Source organism: Passer domesticus, chromosome 6, assembly GCF_036417665.1.
Source record: "Passer domesticus isolate bPasDom1 chromosome 6, bPasDom1.hap1, whole genome shotgun sequence".
NCBI lineage: Eukaryota > Metazoa > Chordata > Aves > Passeriformes > Passeridae > Passer > Passer domesticus.
The window spans coordinates 23,612,956-23,637,167 of NC_087479.1; the positions used below are offsets into that span (position 1 = coordinate 23,612,956).

Consider the following 24,212-nt stretch of genomic DNA (forward strand, 5'->3'; position numbering starts at 1 on the left):
AACGGTTGGACTCTATGGACACCCATGCCCATGAGCAGGGTTTCTGAACCACACAGTTTCTTGTTAACTTGCCTTTTATCATCTGTGGGCAAGACACCACACGCTCATCCCTGCCAGCATTACCCCAAAGACACTAAACTAAGAGAAACCATAAGACTTCCCCTGTTCTGCTCAAGCCGAGGCAAGAGCAGCTGCACCAGCGCATGTCCTGCGACAGCGCTCAGCAGCCCGCAGCACAGCTCCTACAGCCTGCTCATGGGGACACTAACCAGCAGGACACCAAACTGGGGCTGGGCTGCAGCTCCATATCAGCATGAAAAACCCATCTTCTGCCTCAGCTTCAAGGAGAAGCAGCTCCCTATTGCTCCCCTTCTCCATTTTGCAGGCCTCTGGGGTGGTTCATCAGGCTAAGGGGCTCCAGTCTTCCCATGAAGGGGAACCCGTCCCAGGGGAAACCTGTCCTCCTGGTCTCTGGAGAAGGCTGTCCAGTGCCAGGTGCATGATGAAACAAGGGCAGGGACTGTCTCTGAAATATGTGGTATCTGTCCAGGATGGCCACAAGTGTTCTGGACTGCCCAAAGGCCATGTCCTGCATACTTGGGAAATCCTGATTTAGAGTCTTGGCCAGCCAAACTGGGGCTGCTGCAGATACTGAAAATCATGCCTTCCCTGAGCAAACCAAGGGCACCTCCACTGTGATGGCAGGACTGCTGAGACTGTCTCATGTTGGAGCAGCAAGGTGGTTATACTCCCAACCATTATTTTAAAGAAACTCGTATCTCCACAGAGATGGAAATGGTTCAGAAGAAGTGAATGAAGACTGCCAGGGCCCTGGGGTGGCCAGCTGCTTCTAAGAGACAGGAGGCTGGGAGCCAAAGGGCTCTGAAGGTCTTAAGCCCTCTGAAATGTTGTAACTGCCTTTGTTTGGTACCAGCATCAGTGTGAGGAGGTGCACACTGTTCTTCTGCCTAAAGAACTGCCCAGAGCTCACAGAGGGTATGGGTGTGCATGGGGGCTGCTTCTCAACTTGAGCCCATGTTCTGACAGCTCTTTGTGCACCACAATTTCTCCTTTTCCTTCAGACCCAGCTCTGCATCCCTGCCCAAGGACAGGGTGTGGGTCATTTGGGTGCTCTAGCTCAAGCTATACACAAAGGCCAATTTGACAAGCCCAACAGAGTTTATCAGCCTGAGGTCCACTCTACAGCATGTGTCACCTTTATCATTTTTAGGCTCCTTGACGGGTGATTAGAAATAATTCATACAAAGTTAATGCTCTGACCACTGTCAGGATATAAAGGTACAGACATAGGGGCTTTGCTCATGTATACTGAAGTTTCTTATATATCAGCATTTACTTGTATTACTCAATACCTCTCTAACTAATTTCTGGCAATATTTTTACTCTGTCTTCACCAGAAAAAATTCTGGCTTTATGTAAGCTTTCCTCAGCTACATGACTCAGATGGTTTCCTGGGGAGAGAAACATTACAAACCTTGAATTCTCTCACATTTTTCTGATCCAGCTCATCCTTTTTCCTTTTCCATAGTTCATCTGTCTTATCCTTGGGGCTGAACTTTTCCACTTCTCCCATTTGTTTGCAAATCTATCCTTCACCCAGGCACATGTATTGGGCTGACTTGGTTCTTTCTTCAGTTTTAGCTTTATTTCAGCCTTCTGTGTCCTGGAAAACTTGAATCCCAGTAGGGGCAATGTTTGTTGTTAACTCCTTAGTCTCTAAAGAAGTGTTACTTCTCCATTTCTATTACAGAAGCGCGCTCTTTGTTGTCTCTGTCAGCACTGGGTTCAAAGCTGTCCTTGTCTAGATGGATCCCAGTGGACAAAAGTGCCTTAAAAAATATGGAGGGCAACTTTTTACATGGGTGGACAGGGAGAGGACAAGGGGGAACAGTTTTAAATGGAATAAGGAGAGATTTAGGTTAGATGTTAGGAAGAAATTCTTTACTCAGGGAGTAGTGAGGCACTGAACAGGTCGCTCAGAAAAGTTGTGGATGCCCCATCCTTGGAAGTGTCCAAGGCCAGGCTGGATGGGGCTTAAAGCAACCTGATCTAGTGGGTGACATCCCTACTCATGGCAGAGGGGTTAGAACTACATGATATTTAAGGTCCTTTTTGACCCAAAACATTCTGTGATCTCTGATGATTCAAACAGATAGGCCAGACCTGCTCTCCCTGGGCTCTTCCATCTCCTCTACAATGGCTTTTGGGTTCTTCCCATCAGTTATCCTGGTCTCCTCTGCAGTGCAAGTGCATGCAGCTCCTACCTGTCTCCTTTCAAAACTTACATATGTAAAAATACTTTCAATAAAAGTCTTTCCTAATATGTTTTTATTTTAGCTATGTTCTTAAACTTTGGGGAGCACTGGTGATCCACTGAAGTCACAATCACTGGACATTTTTACATTATCCTTCCACCATATGTTGCACTGTAGATGGATATAAGACATGATAATGCTAATATTACAAGAAGAGACACTTGCTGTATTAATCAGAATGGCTGAGACACGAAGACTGACCAGAGCTATCTACCTACAGATGCTTTAAATTCTGTCGATCACATAAAGTCTTCAAACCAAGGCTGGAAGTTTGTTAGAGATGATCTATAACTCATCCATAAGATATTGGCCTGATGCAGAAATTATTTGGTTTTGTAGTCTATTTTATCTCAAAGTTCAGGCTAGAAGGTTGTAATGTTCCCTTCAGGCCCTAAAATCTTGAATTCCATGGAGCTCATAGTATCTGATAGGGATGTTCTCTCTATAGAAAAGCCTTCCCATATAAGAAGCTTCTGATGTCAAGTGTCCTATTGAACATATATTTTTCTTTACATGTCAGTCTATCGATCTCTAAATAATCAAAGATACAAAGTACATGATGACAGGAGATTATGGCACCTGTCATGCCCATGGCCAAATGCTCCCAGCTGGCAGCTGCTGGCTGAGTTACTGCAGCCCTGAGCAGACCTCTCTGAATCATCCTGGTAGTTTTGAGCTGCACCTCTTAACCCCTGGGTAAAATCTTCATCCTGCTGAAGACAGCAGGACCTTGGTCACTGACATTTAACAGAGCTCGGATTTCACTTTGCTTAGCACTTCTGACATTTTCCTTTTTTTTCCCATTATACCTCTCTTTCTCTCCTGACACAGATGCATCCATATTTCTTGTATTTTCTCTGTGGCTGAGCACCTCCATTCATGCCACGTGGAACACCCAGCTGCTAGGACTCAGCCATGCTGCACCACAGGCAGTTCCTCTGTCCTGCACTTTCCTGTAGCAAGGTCAGAGCCACTCAGGATACCTCTCCTCTGGCACCTTCAGCTTGAGGTGTTGGCTGGCTCTGCTCTGCTTATGACAAGGGGTTAAACAAAACCTTTTCTGCATGGGGCTGCTGAGCAGTTAAGGGATGGATATCAAGGCTTTCTGTTAGCTGAATATATCAGTAACTTCCAGTTGCCTGGAAATCAGAGGAGAAGAATGTAACCCTTTGGGCCAGTCCAGAGTGGGTGCTGCATGTCAGAGTCCCATCACATCTGGTTCACTTCCTCTCTCTGGGCACTGCTGGATGGGGCAGCTCCAGAGGTTTATTGCCACTCTTTTCCAACTCCTGAAACAGAAGAGAATATTATTCAATGGATAAATGTTTATATCTCCATTTTAAAGAAGCTTACTATAAATTATTTTTATAGCAAGCTAGAGCCATATGTAGACATGATTTAATTCTCCTGGAGCAACTGAACTTATTTTTGTTCAACCAGTTTTAAGAGTTCCATGTTGATTTGTTAGAAAGTAACATAGCAGGAAGACATGGACTATACCATGTGGACTAAAATCTGTTCAGCAGATATCATTTTAAAGTCAGCTAAAGTGTGGCGTAAGAAAGTAACAATGTTTGACTGGGACATCCTAAATGAAGCTGCCATAAATGTATAAAAAGATTTACTTGATTCACCATGAATGCTGGCCACCTCATTACCATTTAATTATAATAATTAATTATAGTACAATTTTTGGCTGAGGATGTCCTGCTCACTTCTAAATAATGCTTTGGCAAATGAATACTTCAGGTTAATTATACATTGTATCAAAGGGGTTTGTCTGATGCATTTTCATTTAACTATATTAGGTGTTCCCTTTTCTTAGTTTGTGAGAAAGAGGAAATTTGGGAATCAATTTCATGTTCTTTCCATCATCAGATAATAAAATACTCTGCCTTTTTAAAAGAAAAGTATGTGTTTGTGTCAGGGGGTAAATCCCAGGGAGATCTAGTTTTATTACAAGGTATGGAATCTTTAAGGAAAATAAATATATAGGAAAATATTACTAGATTCAGCTTCTCTCCATGGGTGAGTATCTATCCTGGGGACAATATACAAGATGAAGTATCTAGAGCTTTCTAGCCAGTCCATGGCCCGGGTTGCACTCTGCTCTGCCTGCTCTGCATCCTGAGCTTCAGGACAGATCTGGGCTGATTGGTGAGGGACAGCAGAAAAGCCATGAGACATCTAGAAAGCATACATTTCTTTGGTCTACAGAGAAGATGACTGAAGTGAGATGCCAACAAGTCTTCCAATACATTCTAAAAAATGTAGCAGTGGTGGTCTTCCAAAATTGTCCACTATATCTACTGAGCATAGCAGATATGCCAGAAGCACTACAGCAGATGGCTCTGTAGCAAGGCAGTAGGAGAAACTCCTTAACAGTTAGGAAGGTGTCAGGACAGGATGCTGATCCTCTTTAGGGCAGGCATTAGGATAGGATGCCTATCTTGGAGAAACTTCACTGCATAGGTTTAAGGACAGGTTACACACATCTCACATGATTGGTTTGAGTATTTGGGAAGACAAGCGGTTTTTTCCCCAAAGAAAGCACTCCTGCTTTCCAAATCCTAATCATTAACTAAAGAAAAAAATATCTTCCCTATAAAATTGCATCAATAATCTTAAAACTGCAAAGTGAACCCAAAATGATGCTAGGGAATCTAAGCAACCTGAAACTCTGATGTTATAAAGAACTGTTCTTACTCATGCCACATATTGCTAGCGAGGACATTTCCAATTTCATTGTTTCATTTTCTCTCTTTGGCACCACGTTTGCATTTCATGCATGGAAGGAGATGCCTGAGCAGGTAAAGGTGTGTTCTATTGATTTACCAGATGCCTTTCATGAAGTTGGTTGTGAGGGATCTCGGTGTCTTCCCGGTTTTGGCACACGTGCTTGCCTATAAGCAAGGCTATATTTGCCCACTTCACATGTCACCTTGCCTGTGAGTGTGCCCTGGGCTGGGTTTTGGAAGAAGCATTCCAGTGGGATTTTTCCTCCAGTGCACCCACACATTGGTTTGGGTTTTCAAAAGTGGGGCACACGGGCAATCTCAAAGTGATTTAACAAGGTAGTGGAACCAGCTAAGACCTTCTTCAGTGCCCATGGGGATGTGTGTGGAGGCAGGATGCTGCAGCAGCCCCCACCCCAGCACCCATCAGCAGCTGTGGTGCTGCCCTTGCCCACATCCATGTCCTTGCCACGGGGGTCTGACCCTCCTGCAGGTCCAGAAAGCAGGCTGTGCCTGGAAGATGTTTCCCATGTGCAGGGTGTGAAGCTGTGGGAAGGGCAGGGGCACTGTGGCTGGGATGCTGGGTCTGTTCAGGCATGGGCTTGGGAAGGCAGCAGTGCCCACAGGTTTCCTCTCTGCCTTTTCCCACTCCTTTTAAGCTTCTCAGGTGGCAGGAAAGGAGAGGAAGTTCCCAGCTCCCAGACCTCTGCACGGGGTTCTGTGCTTACACACCACTCAGGTGCAGCTCCTCCTGGCATGGAGCAAGATCATTTTCCAGGTCCCAGAGGTGATTTTGCCCCATCTGGGTGAGCTTCCTGGGGACTTTCATCCTCAACAGTGTTCCCACGGACAAAAAACTTCTTCTGTGCATGGGTTTGGGGCCACTGTAGGATATGGGGAAAAACTGCCTCAGAGAGGTGGGGTCAGGAACGGTCAGGAACAGATCTTCTTCCCCACAGATACTCAGCACCACATCCTGCCTTCCCTCATGTCCTGAGGGGCCACATAAACCCATGCAAACCAAGAAGGGCCAAGACCATCCAGTGGCCTCCTTACTCAGAACGCTTTCAGGAGTGATTTTAATTCGTGTAAATGAGTATTTTTAATTTGTTATACTGGCCTTTATCTCTATTACCATCTCATTTGCTTTTAAACCTAGTTTTGCCATCCCGACTGAATTCCATTTGATGCATTAGGAGTAATTCTCTTCCCAAAGGGTTAGACATTTTCTCTCCACATAAAAGTCGCTTATTTTGGATAAAGAGACGATTAGATTTATCTTTAATATTTTAATGGCAGCCAGGATTATTGGGTGGGCAGCCCCGGTTTCAGTTGTTGTTGGGGGATTAGACTCTAATAAACTCTTCAGATTGGGATTTTTTTTTCCTGTTTTTCACAAAGTACTTGTATTTATTTAAAAAATTCACTTCTTTTTGAGTCATAAATTCCATTTGCTGTTTCCTATTAGTATTAAATCAAGTTGATTAAATTCATAGTGACTATTTGCACATATATCTTTTTAATTTTAACATCCACAACATAAAATCTTTAATGGTGCAATTTGAAATACCTGCAACAGACATTGCTGTTGCTGTTTAAACAGATGGAAATGAGGATCCAGAGGGAAGGCAGAGGGAGAGAAGAAGGGATGGAGAGATGGACAGACGGATGTTGAAAAGGGGGTGAGCTGACTATTCCCATCACAGGTAATAGGAAAGATTTGGGGGTTGATAAGGATATAGAATTTGGAGAAAACTCCCTCTCCTCAAAATTACCAGCATCTTCTTGGTGAGCAAAAAGAATGCAGCCTGCCCAGGGTCCCAAACTCAGTTCACATCAGAACCCTTCCAGTGCCAGGAGCCAGGCAGCCCTGGAAGGTGGCATTTGCTCAGAGCAGATGCTTGCAGGGCTGGTGGGGTGCAAACCCAAGAAGTGAGAGCCCCTCATCCCTCGGGGCTCCGCACCCTGCCCTGGCTGTCACGGATCCTAGTTTAGGCTAATCGTAAACTTGGTAATAGAATAAAATGTCAGCAAAGTAGAAATCAATAAGTGTTAATGCTCCAGGACTTTCACTGCTGGGCTCCTCTCTCGGGCTTCCCCCTCCCGCACCATCCTGTCCCTTTGATTTCAGTCCCTTCTCTAATCCCCACCTCATCAGCTCCGGGAAGGGCTGATCTGCAGCAGAAAATCCCTCATTCGGGGCAAAATCAGCTTAATTTGCAGCAATTTGTAGCAGGTCTTTGCTGGGATTTGAGTCTCAAAATTATTCCGCGGGTGGGGGCCGGAGCCCCTTGCAATATGGGCAGAGATTTCCCCGCTCCCGGGCTGGCAGAGATTTGTCTGGGCAGTAATTACAGGCGGGGGCGCAGCCCGGCCCCCGCCCGCCGCGGCGCTGCGCCCTCCGCCCGCGGGGCCTGGCACCGGGCGGGCGGCCGAACACGCAGCCGCCCGGATTAGCAGCATTAGCAGCCAGCGCCGAGCAACAATTAATCATTTGCTGGTAAATACAAGCGGGAGCCTCCCCCGGCTGGCGGGGAGGGAAGGGGAGAAGGGGGCGGCCGCGCCGGCCTGCGATAGAGCAGTGCGGAAAGGGAAGGGAAGGGCTGGGGAGGGATGGGGACGCCCGGGGACCTTGTGGCCTCGGGACGGGAGATCAGAGCAGGCAACTTTCCTTCCGCTAATGCCGCTAATTACCGCAGCGCTCGCAGCGCGGGGACCCGCGGCTCCCGGGCCGCCCGCCGGCCGCGCTGCCGCCGCTCCCGGGGCTGCGCAGCGCCCGACCCAGCCCCAGCAATCCCGCAGGAGGGGCGCTCCCTGGGGAACCTCGTTTGGAGAGTGCCTTTGCGGGAGGGAGAAGAGCGCTGCGGAGGCAGCCGCGGTCACAGCGCGGTTGGGTGCCGCGCCAGCACTCACTTGGCACCCCGTCACTTCCTTGGTGAAAAATCAGCTTGAGGTGGAAACGGAATTACACGTGTTACATGAATTAAAAGCTGACTAATTAGTGGTTCTGACAAATTCACTGGGGAAACATCCACTGCCAGAGAAATTTTGAAGGTGTGTTGTCTAGAGATCAGTTCTTGGTCCATACCATGCGATATCTTTGTGGTGACTCAGAAGAAAATACAAAATCAATGCAGGTAATGATTTCAACTTGACATAAAAATTGGTGGAGTGATAAATAATGATGGGAGTAGGTCAGTTATACTGAGCAATCTGGATCGCTTGGCAGGCTCTGCTCATTTGAACAATATGTGATTTTAATATAGCCAAATGCAAGACTATATATCTCAGAACAGAAAATGAAGGTCACAGGCTGCTGTCATGGGAAGCAGTGGCTCTGAGGAGGATGGAGGAGGTGTGACAGATAACAAAAACTAAGCATGGATTTTTGGTGTAATCTGCTCTATCAGAGCTATGCCATTTCTGCATCTCTCAGCAAGAAAACGTTACCTAGCAGAATGAGGGTTGTCTTGGCATCTCAAGATCATAACAGACTCAAACTGTGTCCACTTCTGGTGTCTACATTTTCAATAAAAAACACCAAAGAACTGGAAATTATTCAGATGAGAACTTCATAAACAACCTATGAGTTAGGAGAGACACTTTCAGAGGATGGAAGGTTCTTTAATTTATTAACAAAGGCATAACAGGATTTAGCACTAGAAGGTAAAGCTAACTAATTCATAATTAATTTAATTAAATATAAGTATTAATATAAGGCCTGATTTTGTCACAGTGAGGGTAATTAGTAGAGTAGACAAGACATTTTTAAAACAGCTTCTTGTTGAAAAAAAACTTCTTTGGATGGAAGTGTTTGGGCTTTTGACAGAAAAATATATATTCGCTTACAGAAATCCTTAGAGCAGTATATTTTGAAACAGTTTGTTTTACAAAATTGTTCTGAAATGTATTTTCTGATCTTAATTTATGCATTTTCATTTTATATTATTCTACTACTATCACATTATAGCATGAAAAATCGTTTAAATCTATTTTAATTTTAATTTTCAAACTGTTAAGTACATTTGCTACATAGTACTGAGTACTAAATTAATGGAAAATCCTTTTGTTATAACACAGCAGAGAATCTTCATGCTGCCAAAAGTGTGAAATATTTCATGTGCCATGAAATTTAAATGACCGTAATGATTTTAAAATACAAACTAGGAATCACTATCTCCACTGTCAATCACAGTGTCTGTATACTGCAGTATATATTGTTTGCTGTCAGCTGTTCCTGATGATCTGTAAGACTAGTTAAAAAAAAAATCAGTTGCAAAACCAGCATTAATTCTCCATGGAGACAAATACTTTAAAATGCTGGAATTTCCCACAGCATGAGAGAACCTGACTTACAGCCATATCTAATATTCCAGCATTAAAACTGTTTACCTGAGGAATGGTCTTTCCCACTTAGACCTTCTAAAATACCTGCTCCAGCACAGACAAAGCTTGCAGTCTTGGCTCAGGTCAGACTTGGTGACTAATGGGTCTGTCCCCATTCAGGGTGGTTTTGGATCCAGGTTGCTCTCTGGATGCAAAGGTCCCGGTTGCCTCAGTTGCACAGGGGTCACAGGAGGCTCAGCCTGGTGTCCTTGCAGCTGAAACAGGACTGGAAGATGATGTGGTTCAAGCCCCCACTTCCAACACATTCCAGCTGCTAATGGGTCCTCACCCCAGAGAAGAGCTGAGCCAAAGAAATCGCCCCAAACATCTACAGTGGAGGTGCCCAGTCTTCAGCAACAACAGTTTTTAGTGCCTCCCAGTGTGCCCCAATGAATTAATAACCTGCAGGGCACTTAGAGCCATGAAATGTCTAAAACAAATCCATGGAGCCTCCACTGAATGCAGTAATGGGGAATCAGGGTGAAGGGATGGAGTCAGAAGTTTTCCCTATCGGGGCAGCCCTAGTTGGATCTAACCAGGTAACATTCCCAAGCCAGGAGCTGGACTGTGGTGATCCCTGTCAGTCCCTTCCAGCTCAGGGTATATTCTATGACTCGATGGAGCTGGGGCTGTGTGGAGGCTCAGTGTGGCCCGAGCCACCCCTGCTCCTGCAGCAAGGAGGAGGCTGTGCTCTGGCTGCCCAGGCAGGTGCCAGCAGGTGTCACTTACACCACTTTGATCTGAACCACTGGAGTCCCACCATCCCTTCACTTCCCTCCTGGTGAACCAAAGGACAGAGGAGGCAAAACGAGCCCAGGGTGCCCTTTGTTTCCTTGGAGTCTGTATTAACAGCTGGGATATCTCATGTGTATCCCGACTTTGGGTTGCTCAGGATAGGTCCATTGTTTATGAACACTCCTGGGCCTCTTTCTAGTCTTGCATCTTCACATACCTTCCAATGTGCATCCCATTTTGTTGGAAGACTTGTCCTGTTCTGTTGCAAAATAGTCTCTGTTTAGCAACACATCTCTGCCTTCATCCTTGTGTGGAGCTGAGCAGGCCACCTTCAGATCAGCGTGGATTCCTGAAAATGCCACAGTCTCACTCCACAGACACTTTACAGTTGAACTTAGATAACTTTAAAGAGCATTTTGACAGTCTGGGATGAGGGAAGCCTCTGTCCTTGCTGCTGTTTTTGTGTGGCACAGCACAGGCAAAGCTGGCTCGGGGCCAGCTGCCAGGGGTTTGGTTTGTGTGGCAGAGGTGGAGCCCAGGGAGATGAGCCATGCATGTTTGTTAGATGGAACAGGTTAAAGGGATAAGGAAGCACTCAGAACTGAACTAAGGTGTTTACAGGCCCTGGAAAGAAAGCGGTGCTTGGTGCCCAGGGATGAGACTGGGCAAAGCCATTGGCACAGGGTGGTGCCACTGCCCCTCGTGGGTGACATGCAGGAGCATCACCTGGAGAAAGTCCTGCACATGGGGTGGTCTGCAGAACTTGGCTTTGGTGTGCTAAAACCCTCTGTCATCTGATGAAGTTGTGGGAGGACTGGACTGCAGTGCTCCTGGTCCCTCCACTCATGCCATGGCACTGCCCTTTGTTTTCAGACTTCTAACAAAACCTGGACTAAAAAATGAAACTAAACATTGCAATTTGTTCTTTGATTTGTTTTAAATTAACATCCTTTTCCTGAAGATCCCCAAAACAATCAAGAAAAACAACTTCAAACTAAGGCTGATTTAGAGGATTATAAACACAAGAAAACCAATGCCAAAACCCTGATAGAAACAATGCAAAAAGAGGGAGAATAAAAAGATAACGTGTGTTAAGGGTTTGATGATTACAGTTGACACATCCTCTAACATAAATCTAAACCTGGGAAAATTAACAATAAATAAACATTTCAGTAATCCCTTTAACTCTGAACCTCTGCAACAGAAATACCAAAATGCAAAATGTTTTCATGTGGGCTTTAGTGATGGATGTATAAAACAGAACAAAACACTTTTTTCAAACCAGAAATCATTAATCTACCTTCAGTAACTATGGCTTGTCTTACACTAACCTCGGGGACAGATTTTCTACCTCTCCTCACATTATCATATTGAATAATACTCATAGAAGCCAATTGAACTACTTGTGAGTAAAATGTTGCTCAAAAAAATAAGACTATCAAAGCCAAATCATATGTAAATAATATCCTTCAAAGTCTGCTGAACACATCTAGCCACAGAGCGATAACATTTTAATTATCAAAATATAAAAATGCTCACTGCAAAAGCCCAAGAGTCCAAAGTTTTTGAATTAAGTCCATAAAAAATAAATATATTAGGTTCAAAATTGTAGAAGGTTTTAAATAATGTATTAAACTTCTTTTAGTTTTTTCTGCAGTAAAATGGTTCCAATTGGTGTCAAACCTTTTGCACCAGCAGTGCTTTTTAATAAAAGTTGAAATTTTCTTGTACTCTTAATTCTTAGAAGCCTTCATGAAAAGCACAAATATGTAAGGCAGCCTTGTAACACTTGCAACACAGAAATTACAGTTAATGAAGAATTTTAGTTGCAGTGACCTGTAAATGAGACATGTTACCTTAACTAGCTCTTGATCATCTTCCTTTGGAACTGGTGGTCCATTCTGGAGTTACCAACTAAACAGGGAAAAAATCCTGTGTGCTTCCAGCACTTACACAAACTAGCTTACCAGAATAGACCTTCATAAATATTTTTGAAGGTCAGGCTGGTGTTTCCACAGAAAAAAAAACAAGAGAATTTACCCAAACTGCATATTAATGGAATGACAAAGTAAACCTTCACATTTTCACTTGTGCTAATGAAAGGGGCTGAATGACTGGGTATTCAAAACTTTACACATTTTGTAGTAATTAATTTCTACTGCTTTTGAAATGGTTGGGGGTTTTTGATGCTAACATTCTCAAAATTTATTTTGGGAAACATTTGCTGCTTCTTGGTGAAGCTTTAACTACATATAGCTTTAACTACATCCTTTATGTCTACAAATATCCTTCTCTTTTAAAGAAATAGAAGGTGCATTAAAGGTTAAAATAACTTCCAACTACCATCACAGCATCATTAGTGAGCTCATCAAAATGATCTGTGTAGTATTACATCATGTAGGTTTGCTCTTTGGGCCTTACATCTTCAGTTTCTCTGATTTCTGCTCCACCTTGGTAGAGGCAACCAGCTGCAGGTGGCTTAGTGCTTAGAAAAGGCAAAAAGTGCTGCTGTGAGCACTGCTCTTAAGGGTCATGTATGAAGGGAAAGCAGAGCTTTTAATTCAGAAAGGCTGCATTCACATAGCAAGCCAAGACATTGGAGATTTTAAATACCTGGTATCTTAGTATAGGGAGGTGAGTCTATGACAGTGAATATATCTGTTTCAGCTTCATTTTTCTTCTAAGAGTGTGTTTGCAAGCAATATCCCTAATCATCACTGTCCGTGTCTGACAAGCCCCGTGTTGAACTAGTGGGGAAATTTCACTTAGGCTGTGTCTGGCTGATAGTTTCCAAATCATGTTATGAAATTACCTGAAAGAAATTGTCCACAAACATCAGCAAATGATTTTTTTCCTGTTCTAATTTACAAGAGGAATACAAATAAACTACTATTAGTTTTTAGTTATTCAGCTTCATGCCATTGCAAATCACAGTGAGTGGTGGAGGTTTGCACCAGAAGTCCCAGCTGACACAGGTGGGTGGCAGCAGGAGGGAGGGAGTGAGCTCTGTTAGACAGGGCGGGGGACCCCCATGGAGCATTCTGACAACAAGGTGCTGTATTTTTCTCTCCAATTTTTTCTGCCTCCTGTACTAAGTGTGGCACTTCCTCAGCCTGGTCAGGGTATTTTCGCTGTATGACTGGAGGAGGAGAAAATATCACTGAAAGAAAATCCATGGCAAGTTTCCTGCAAAAGTCTGGGTGCTCTTTTGCAGAAGAGACACCACAGGGGCTCAGGGACTTGCTGCTGGTTCTTCCTGGTGCAAGAGGAGGAGCAGAACCTCTGTGTTGCATATGACTTTAAAACATCCAGGACAGTGTAGAAATTGTTCTGCATGACTCCAAAAGACAAGAAGAGGGAAACCTTTTAAAGAGCCTGCCTTATGAATCTAGGGAAAAAAGCAGTGATTCCAGATACGTTTAACAGAAAAGTGAGAGTATAAAGACACCATCATTAACATGGCTTGAAAGAGAGGATGTTAATGCAGCTGAAAGCTATTGCTGGTCGGATCTGCCAGGACATCCCCAGCTACACGGGTGTCTCAGCAGCCGGAGGGGCTTTGACTGTTGACGTAGGTAGTTATAATCAGGAGGAGAAAGTGGAGAGAAGGCACAGGAGGGATGGAGACCAAGAAACAAAAAAGAAAGAGGGGGGAGAGAGAGAGAAAAGAAAGGACAGAGGGAAAAGGGAAAAGGAGAAAGAGAGAAAATGTGGGGGGAGAAGAAGAGAAATGGGAAGGAGAGCAAGCGAGACTGTATTTCTATAATTACTGTGGATTGGCTCGGATTAAGGGCAACTAGCTATCTCTTGGTTTTTGCTTTTTATATAACAACTAATCTCCTTCTAATCAGTTATTATTAAATTATATTCCATTTTTAATTCATTCACAGATCATTGGTGGCACAATTCGGACATCTGGACAGATAATTGAATAGAGATAATTTATGTAAATGAGGAACAGTTGTGTACCAAGGTGGGGGAGGGAAGATCTCAGCTCCCAGGGCCGGTGACCTAATGAGGACTCTCCAAAAGCTGCCCTTGCTCCCTGGGAGGACTCAGGTGTGAGGGGGATGCTGGGAATATTTGGGTATTGTGTGTTGGATATTAACACACATACAAGAGGCCATCAAGCCTGACCTATCTCACTTTACCTGAGGGACCAACCTGTATTGAACATCATTTCTGCGAAGGCTGGAAACAGTGGCCAGACCAGCAGCTGGAGGTGCTCTTTGCCTCCCAGGGAGAGGTTTCTAACCCAGATCTCTTAATGATTTACAGGGTGATACCCCAGAGCTGCACTGACCTGACCATAGGGTGGAGGCAGCAGTGAAGGAGCTACTTCAACTCAGAACACCAGCTAGCTGCCAAGCCTAGTACCTGACTGGAACCCTGGAGCCTATTTCTTACTCCTCAAAAATGCCTCCCTGCTCTTTGATAAACATGGTCTAATCTTTCATTGCTTGTCCCAAACTCTGAATTTTGGAATCAGGAAAAACTTATGTAGGTAGACTGTTCAAAGAGTCTTGCACAATCAAAGGCAGTAACCAAGGACCACAGAGGAACTGGACTAAAGCATTGTGGCAGCAGCAATGTGAAAGAACAGCCCCAAGATTCTGGCTTTTTGTCACCTATATGGGCACTGTCAGAATGATCAAATGCAGAAATGGAATCCAATACTGTCCAGACAGAAAACAAAATGTGGCAGCGGGATACATCAGATCCAGCAGGAATACCTGCAGGGTAGGGAGTCTATTTTGGGCATACTCCCATTGTAGCCAGAGGACTCTGATCAATAGGCTCAGTAGAGCCTGGGACATGGTTTATCTTACCTTGATACAGGTAAGATAAACTGGCTTAGGGGAATTGCATCTCCATTGACTTTATTGATGATATAGATACTGACTAGAGAAGTGGCCCAGGACTAGGTCAGGTGTGGGCATCTAAAGTTAATCAAGATGGATCCCACTATGAGGGAGGAGAGGTATTGCTCTGCCTTTGCTGTAGTGGAACAGCACAACTGCATATTCCTCTGCCTCAACAGGCGAAGATCAAAATGAAGTTCTTGTTCTGGGCTGTGGTTGTATTACTTTTCTACAACATTTGGATGCCACAGACCTAGGTGCTGAAAGAAAGTATGATAGATAAATTTATCTTCCAAAGGAGGAAAGAATGCTAAACTCAATTGCTACAGCAAAAATCTAATTTCCATCACTCCATCATAACCGGAGGAATTTTGCTGTGCATATTGAATACATTGAAGTATTATGGAACTGTTGGAGGAAGGGAACACCAAAGATGCATTCAGTGTGTGGGAAGACTACTCACAAGATTTGTATGTCAAAGTAAATTCAGGTCGAATTGCTAAGAACAGAATGCAAATGAAACTAAACTGGTTCAAGTGACCTTCTTGCCCAGTGTCAGAGATGCACTGGGCTTTGTTCAGCTCTGCAGGGGTTTTTTGTTGATTAAAAAATTGCCTTTTCAGATCAGTTTTGAGGCTCTAATTAGCAAAATGTGAAATTACCACTGGAAGAATTATTGTGAATTTTTCAGATAGGAGTTATCAGTGATAATGAGAATGCAGCCATATGACTGACTGCAACCATAAGATTGGGACAAAAGTTCTCAGCAAGGAGGGTTTAAATCAGCCCTTCTTCAAGTCTTTATAACCAACAAAGAAAGGTGACCGAGGTGTGTATTAATGCCATTTGCAGGATACTGAGTTGGGAGAATTTATATCCATGAGCAAAAGAAAACCAGAGTGCTGCAGCCTGGAGAACATAGGTGGCAGTCAATTCAGCAACCTGTTTAAAGGGAAAAGTTGCAGACCCAAAAAATGTGCCTCAGAGACAGACAGTAGGACAGTGAAAACAGCTGGGTATAATAGTTTGATATTCTCGCAGTGTACATTTGCAATATGACAAAGCTCTAAAAAGGATTGAGACAACTCCACATTCAGAAACATGACATTATGGAGCAGCCTATTAATGTTGTATTTCTCCAATATTAAAACTCAAATTTTCTGTGCAGTTTTGCAATTTTGTTTTTTTTTTTAAGGTAATACTGATAAATGGAACAGAGTGTAGAAAAGAGGAAAGAAAATGCCTTGGAACTTGTGGTTTTAGTGTGTGAGCCATGCAGAGATGTGTCTGACTAAAGTGATAAGAGAGAGGAATAGGAATCCCTCAGCTTTCTGTACCTGAAAGGTGCAGAATCTGATGAGAAGGATTAAGATTTGGGCTAGCAGCAGGAAGAGGAGTACTGGTCACTAAGTGGTAGGCAGATCACAGGTCACCTATGCACAGGATAAAGGTGAGCATTCAGGGGGAATGGATGATGTTAAACTGTACCCGGTTCCCCAGAGTAACTGGTAGGACTATGGGAGCCCTGTGATGGGGAACATTTAATAAATTAGATGTTTTCAATCTCACACATTTGCCCTCTTGCTGGTTGTAGCCACCACTGCAAGACACAGGAGCTGTGCAATGCTGCTGACTCCTTGCATCCTCCTGCTTGGCTCATATAAATCCCAGTGGAGGCAGGAAACTCCTACATAATGTACTATGTCCCATCCCAACCTCCTTGACGTGTTTTCCTGCAATCTGCTGCATACTCTGTGTCTTTTCTGATGCTGCCTTCCCTTGAGCATATTGGGGGCTGCTACATGTCTTATGGTTTTAAACCAGTTTTCCTAAGGACTATTAAACCAATTTGGTAATTGGTTATATAGTCAGTTAAGAAGGGACTGTTGCATTTTCTTGCTTGTTTTAATAATATTTTATAACATTAACCCCTCTTTTCTGTTACGGTGAAAAAGCTTCATGAGAAAGGGAGCACTGCTGTATATCCTAAACATATCCAGTCTGGGGTAGTGTATTTCCTTTGCAATCTTATTCAGTAGCCAAACCTCATTGACATTTATCTCCATTTCATCTCCAGTTTCCCTTGCTTCATCATGGACTAAGGCCACTGCATTTTTCCAAATGAGCAGGTGGGCTGTGATGAAAATGCAGAGTCAGACATAATTGACTCTGAGAGAGCTTTGAAGACCAGATCTAATATCCTGGCTTGGCAGACAATGCAACCTGAGAATCAGCACAATATCTAGAATACAACAGTGAGCTGCTGTATTGACTCAAAGATGGATCCTGAGAATGTGTCCACCTTTAATCCCAGATATAGTGGATATAAGTCCAAGGCCCATCTGGCTAAGGGACCATTATCCTCTCATGGTCTGTCCCTCATCTCAAATGAAAAGGTTTGTGCTCCTCAGACAGACAAGGGTGTGTGGAGCACCAAGTGTGATACAAGTGTATGATACAAACATCCTGGCTTGTGTCAGAAACAGCGTGTCCAGCAGGACCAGGGCAGTGATTGTCCCCTGTTTTGGCACTGGTGAGGTCTCACCTTGGATCTTGTATTCAGTTCTGGGCTCCTCACTTCAAGAAGGACATTGAGGTGCTGGGGCATATCCAGAGAAGGGCAACAGAGCTGATGAAGGGTCTGGAGCACAAGTCCAGTGAGGAGTGCCTGAGGGAACTGGGGTTGTTTAGTCTGGGGCAAAAGGGGCTCAGGAGGAAACTTATTTCTCTGCAACTACCTGAAAGGAGGTTGTAGCCAGGTGATGTTCAGTCTCTTCTACCAAGTAACAAGGAATAGGACAAAGGGAAATGGTCCCAAGTTGTGCCAGGGGAGGTTTAGACTGAATATTAGAAACAATTTATTCGCAGAAAGAGTTGCCAAGCACTGGAACAGGATGCCCAGGGAAGTAGTTGAGTATACCCCTGGAAATATTTATAAGACATGTAGATGTGGGTTTTAGGGGCATGGTTCAGTGCTGGGTAAATGATTGGATTCAATGATATTAAAGGTCTTTTCCAACCTAATTTCTATTCCATGGGTCCAAGGAAAGAAGGTGATGAACGACAGTGATACAGATTGAAAATAGCTGGGAATAGAGAGAAAGGGTAAAGGAAAATTTTCCAGTCTTTACTTGAAATTCCATTACTTGTGGTGGATACTCATGCCAACCTCATACATTTACAACCTTGCTAGATTTCCCAAAGGAAATGCTGCAGAAATAGATATTTCTATTAAGGTATATAGACAGTTTATTTTAAGTCTTCAAGGCACCACTTGATTTAGTTTTCCTAGCAGGGAGGAGCGGGACCAGCAGTCACGTTGGTTATCTGGTGGTGACAGGGAAGCAGATGCTCACACCACTCTTCTGACTCTCACAGCAATGCTCAATCATGGGCTCACACGGCAGTGATCTGGGTGGCACACCCTGCCCTTTTCCTTTAGCCACACCCCAGAAGATGGTAAGGGCCAGTACTTTGTCCATCTCCAGAGTTCAGTCAGCTCTCGGGTTTCCATCATTTTTCAGGTCTCCATCCTGTCATCATTCCTGGTTAGTAAGGATACAGTGGGGTGTGGGTGAAGAGAGAGTGATGTGTTCAGTGAACCTGTGTCACTTCCTTATGCCTCATCGCTCTCTGTGTACTTGCATCTCAAACACTGCTGAGGGTTAGATGGTGGATGTCAAATCAGGAAATGGATTGCTAGAAAACTAGGACTAGTGGGAACCCAGAGAAGCTGTCTCTTTGTCCCTTCTACCCTGTGCCATGACCAGTTATACCCATCTCATTCCTGACAGAGGGACAAGCATCTAAGTAATTTCTTCCAGTGTCTCCCTTGCAGTCTGTTTTGCTCCTAGTGTCTAACACAGACCTATCCTGCTACAATTTCCTGTGCCATGGGCACAGAGGGCAGCTTTTTTCCTTCTTCCTATACTGCTTTCATGGGGATTTTCTTTTACCCTCTCTCTGTCTTCCCTCTTCAAGTTACACAGCAACACTTCTTTCAGGTTTTTCTTTGCAGGACGTGTGTCAGATCTGTGATTATTCTTATTGCCCTCCATTAGGCACTCTCCAATCAGTCCATTTAGAAAGGCAATTCCAAAACTGGGCTCAATACACCAACAAAAGTCTCACCAATTCTGAATATAAGGAAATCTCCAGAGGTCTTGACAGTTGTAGTCTTATTCATTCTTTACAGTAGGAGGTTTAATTTATTTGCAACACTGTACTATTTTTGACAATGCTTGTAATCCCTTCCAACCCCTACTGCTTTTTTGGAAGAATTGCTGCATAGCAAGTTGTTTTCCAACCCCTGTTTATGCATTTCATTCTTTCTGCATCGCTGAGATTCTTTGCATGGTTTCTTACTGATTTGCATCTACGTTTTTTCAACTACTTTCTGAAATTGCTAAGATGATTTTGAATGCTAAGTCTGTCCTTCAGTGTACTTAAAGTGCCTTCCAGGTCTGTGTCTTCCTGATGTGGCCACTCCCTCTTTTGTTATCCATGTTGTTAATTCATCCAGCGAGCAGAACCAGACTCAGAACAGATCTTCATGAAGCTATTCTCAATACATCCTTTATTTTGATAGTAAACCACTGAGGACTATTCGCTGAGCACAGTTTTTCCACTAATTTTTCATCTATCTAGCATTAGTTACTGCTAATTTATATTTCCCTAGTTTACTCACATGGTTAGCTTTTGAAATGGAGCCTAAACAGTCTATAGAAGTAAAAATACTCAACCTCTTCTGTTCCTTCTTTATCTATAAGACCTGTTGCCTTGCTACAGGCAAGAAATTAGAGTGACTGAAAGGGACTGATCCTTGACAAATTCACACTGAAAACAATTGCCTCATTTTAGCCTTTGATATTTAGAGATAACTAGGTAATTTTTTTCAGAATTTTAATGAGAAAGGGAATTAAGCTGATTGGTCTATAATTACCCATCACCCTTTCCTTCACTTCTGTAAGAGCAATGCCTGTGATTTTCCTGTACTCCACTACATCTCAACAGGTTCTGGAAGACAGCCACTACTGACTCTGAGACTGCTGTAGCCAAATTTGTAAGCACCTTCAAGGAAGCTCGTTATGCCAAATAAATCTGAATGCACCTAACTCAATAACATTACCTCTCCCATACACTTTTCTTATTCTATGCCAAGATTTTACTGCTTTATCACTGTTATTAGTTTCTCTAATATTATCCTCTGTCAATAATTTTCACTCCCTGTTGAGCAGAGATCCAATATTTTGCTTAGTCTTCCTCTTGCTACTAATGAATTTACAGAGCTACTAATGAATTTGCAAAATGATTTCTTGTTCCCTTTGATTATCCTGCTACTTACAAACTTATTTTATGCTTGGCCTTTTTGATTATATTTCAGCTTGCCTCTGCTGTTCTTCTGTACTCATCTTTTGTACACCAAGCTATTGCTTATCTTCTCCACCCTTCCTTCACAGGTGTGAGGTCAATTGCAAATTTGTGAACTAACCAGATTGTTTTAATTTTTTTTCCTATTTTAGGATATGACAGCCCCTCCTGGAGCAGAGGAAGATGAGGGGCTCAGAGAAATAAGGCTGGTGTATCATGAGTTTGCTGCAGTTGAAGAAGAAGGTTAAGGGGCAGGTTGTAGGTTGACAATTGATTAGGAGATGCCAGAGGCAAGGAAATGCAGGAGAGCTCTTTTTCCCACAGTTGTACTTGTTGTAACGGCAATTATTTTGAGCATTATTAAATAACATAACCACAGCTCTGATGATATTTATGTGGAGGCAGCGAGGCTGCATCCTTGAATTCTGCAGTGAGGTGTTAGCCTGCTTCTCCAGCCTGGTGGTTGATCTGATGCTCAGCTCACTAACAGTGAGGGCAGCTTGAGGAGGGGTGAGAGACAACAGTGCTGTGCTGCAAGGAGGCCCTGCACTGCAAGGTATCCAGGGATAATGCCACAGCCCTGGTGTGCCCCCACAGTGGGCCCTGTCACCTCTCACTATGCCACCGCTAAGCCCCCAGGTACAACACCAAACCTTCCTCCAGCATCCCACCCCGACAAAGCAGGGGCTGAGTGCATGGGTAAGGGCTTGGGGAATGCCAGGGTGAGGTCCTGCTCAGCGCCCTGTCACATCATCTTGCCAACGTTGTCCCATGCCCATGTCTTCTCCAGAATCCCAGTTTTGGTGTCCTTGCCCCTTTATGCTCCCCATTTTGCCTTGACAACAGGTGCTCCTCCTGCTGCTGCTGTCCTGGGCTCTATGCAGACAGTTCCCCTCCCTGTGCTCCTTATTAACACCCCTCCTAACCGGCAGGAGCAGACACCACCAGCAGCTCCTTTCCCCTCCAATCCCCTCCCCTTCCCTTCCATAATCTATCTAAATATTAAAATGAGTTTGTCCCTGATTTACATGCGTAAGAAGGGATGTAATAATGAGGACGTAGATTAGAAGATTTAGCACAATCGTTTGTGTAGATTGTGTCCCATCAAAGGGCAGCTCTGACAAGCCGAGATTAAGGAGCAAACAGCTGCCGCTGGAATTCAGTCCATTTGTTTGTTTGCTGTTTTCTCTCTTGACTCCAGCAAACAGTCTCATTAACATGCAAGTGATTTGCCCCTTAAGCCTTTTCCTGTTTATTATTGGGGGAGTTGCTGACGAGGGCTTTGTAGAGTCCCTGGCCCAGTTCTGAGAGATCTACATGCAAATCAAGATTAAAATGAGAAGTAATTAAAAACAAAGAAGGGGCCACAACACCTTGGTCCCCTCTTTCCTTTGAGGGATCTTAAAGTTAAGGCACTGGGAAAAGGTGTGTGGTGAGGGAAGATGGAGCAGTGTCCACCAGGCCTGTGTGGCCCTGGCAGGCCCCTCTTGGTTGTGGTGTTGAGCTCTCCCTTTCTCCTGCTCTCCTCCACTCCCTCTGCCTCCCCCTCCTCAAAATATCTGTCTGCTAAACTCATTTGCAGCCTTTGCTTCAACGGCCTCGTTTGGCAGCACCTTCCATATGGTCCCTGCTTGCTGCCCACCACAGCCTCTGCACGCTGGGCAGCACACCCTGGACCCACTGCTGCCTTCATGTGCACAGCCCCTGGCCCGGGGCCATCTGTGCCCTCTGCCTCCTTAGCAGTGTGTCCCCATCCAGCATCGTGAACCTACCAACACTCGCAGCTTTTTCAGCATCCTCAGTGGGTGAGGGACTGACACACGCAGGGATTGTGCAGCATCCATGCTCACAGGCATTGACAGTGATGCAAAGCGTCTCCTGAATACATACAAGGGTCTCCTGAAGCCACCTGGGCTGTGAAGGCTAGCTCAGGTCACTGGAGCAACACTGGGAACAAACCAGCACAGTGTGCCTTTCAGTAGCACCCAGACCCAGCAGGTGAACGCTGCTGGTTGGAGTGCAGGGGCAATGACAGTGTGATCATCTGCTGGCTCCCCAAGTGCAGTGCACCCTGTCTGCAGCTGTCTAGGGATGACAACTGTGAGGAACAGCACAGGATTTCTTGGGCTGAGAGAGAAAGAGAGACTGTCACATAAATCTCCTGCAAAGCAAGCAGCCCTTTCTCTTCATTTATCAGAGTGCTTGCTCTGTCCCTTGCAAGACAAGTAAAAATATAATGAAGCCTAGAAACTCACTCTGGGAAGCAGCCGTGGTTATTCAGTGTGTGTCTACAAAGACAAGCAGGGACAGATGTGGCTTGCTCTGCCTGGTAGCTGTCTCTCTTTCCTGGCAGCATGGAGCTGTGCCGGAGCATCTCCACACCCAGCCTCTTGTCTTGGTCACCCTCAAGGCTCCTGGCTTGGGCACAGCTGCTCCTAGACCCTGGGATTCCTGCCCAGGTACATGCTTGCACCTTGTAAAGCAGACTTGCACATGTTTGTGTGCATACACTCTCAGTGCCAGGATGAGGCTTTCGCCAGGTGTGACACTGAACAGCTCTGAAATTTGTGACTTTCCTTCATGCTTTTCTTAAATCCTGATGTTGACAGGCTGCTGTGTACCTTTCCATGGGGCCCAGGGCAAGCAGGAACTGAGGAAAGGCAGCCTGCTCAAGGTTAGCTCAAAACCCTTGGCCTTGGGGAGGGGCTGCTGTTTTCAGTGGTTACCCAGCTGTTACTGAAGTTGGTTTCATGCGTGGCCAGGAAGAGACTGCAACACTAGAGATCTGTGACTGCAGATTGTGTTGTAGTGAACACATGTAGGAGAATATTTAAACACTTATGCATGCTATAAGTACTTTCTAACCTGAGTCCTTTATTTATATTTTTCGGAGTAGAGCTACACAGAGGGATTGGTCCGGAAGATCTCACTCTCCACCTTGCTCCACTTAGCTGTTAAGTCCAGAGAAGCTCATGGCTTTTGTAGAAATTCCTGTTTAGAGCTTCAGTGCCTTCCCCTCAAACTACTCCTGCTGCTTGCCAAGGCAGTGCAATAAGGAATGACCAAAGCAAAACATGGGCAGCCTCAATGTTACGGCATTGCACAAAGTAAATGAGATGGTGGCCATGATCCTTGCAAACAGTATTGTGTACAGACAGAATGACAGGCGAGTGATTGTGAATTCCCTGCTGTTGTTTCCAACTCATTGGCCAAAATAATTAATGAAATAGTTATAGCTTTTGCTTTTTCAAACTCAGAGAATGGCACAGCTTCACTGCTTACCCAGCCTTTTTTGGTGTTTGTTATAACAGTGCCAAGGAAGAGAAGAGCATTTTCCCAGCTGGGGCACTACCTGCAGGACAGCATAGTCTGATACAGCTGAGTGGCCAGTCAAGTTCAAACAGTGTCAGAGATAGGAATGGATATCTTTTTCCAACTTGAACTAGCCGCTGGACTCTTCTGATCAGCTCTGCCCCTGCCCCTGTACCCCTCCTCTTCCTCTCCAAACGTAGCTCTGCAGCCAGGCTCCAGGTGTGCTCCCGTAAGAGGTGGCCATGTGCAGTCCCAGCCAAGCCCCTGGCTTCCCCGTGGGGCAGCATTCTACTGTAAGGTGCCTTGCACACTCGCTCACCATGCAGTCCCTTCAGCAAGCAGGTTTCCAGGCAGCAGCAGCAGCACCCCAGCAGCAGTAACGCTGCCTCTCTCAGCACCATTTCTTTAACTGTAACAACTCAACCCTTGTTGTAATGGATTTTCAATGGATCATTGAAAGTTGCTTCATCATTTTA

At 44.6% G+C, this 24,212-nt stretch overlaps 2 long non-coding RNA genes across 2 annotated transcripts in view; one reads left to right on the forward strand and one right to left on the reverse strand.

Moving 5' to 3' along the window:
- Positions 1–2,331: 2,331 nt before the first annotated feature.
- Positions 2,332–22,374, reverse strand: LOC135302885 (uncharacterized). Its single transcript, XR_010364439.1, has 4 exons — positions 22,197–22,374; positions 10,410–10,541; positions 8,522–9,683; positions 2,332–3,625 (listed from the first exon to the last, which is right to left on the reverse strand). It is a non-coding gene; the product is annotated as an uncharacterized LOC135302885 (long non-coding RNA).
- LOC135302884 (uncharacterized) overlaps positions 7,436–24,212 on the forward strand; it is a 29,588-nt gene continuing 12,811 nt past the window's right edge. Inside the window, exon 1 of the long non-coding RNA XR_010364437.1 lies at positions 7,436–7,571. This is a non-coding gene — a long non-coding RNA (uncharacterized LOC135302884). The remainder of the gene's footprint in view (positions 7,572–24,212) is intronic.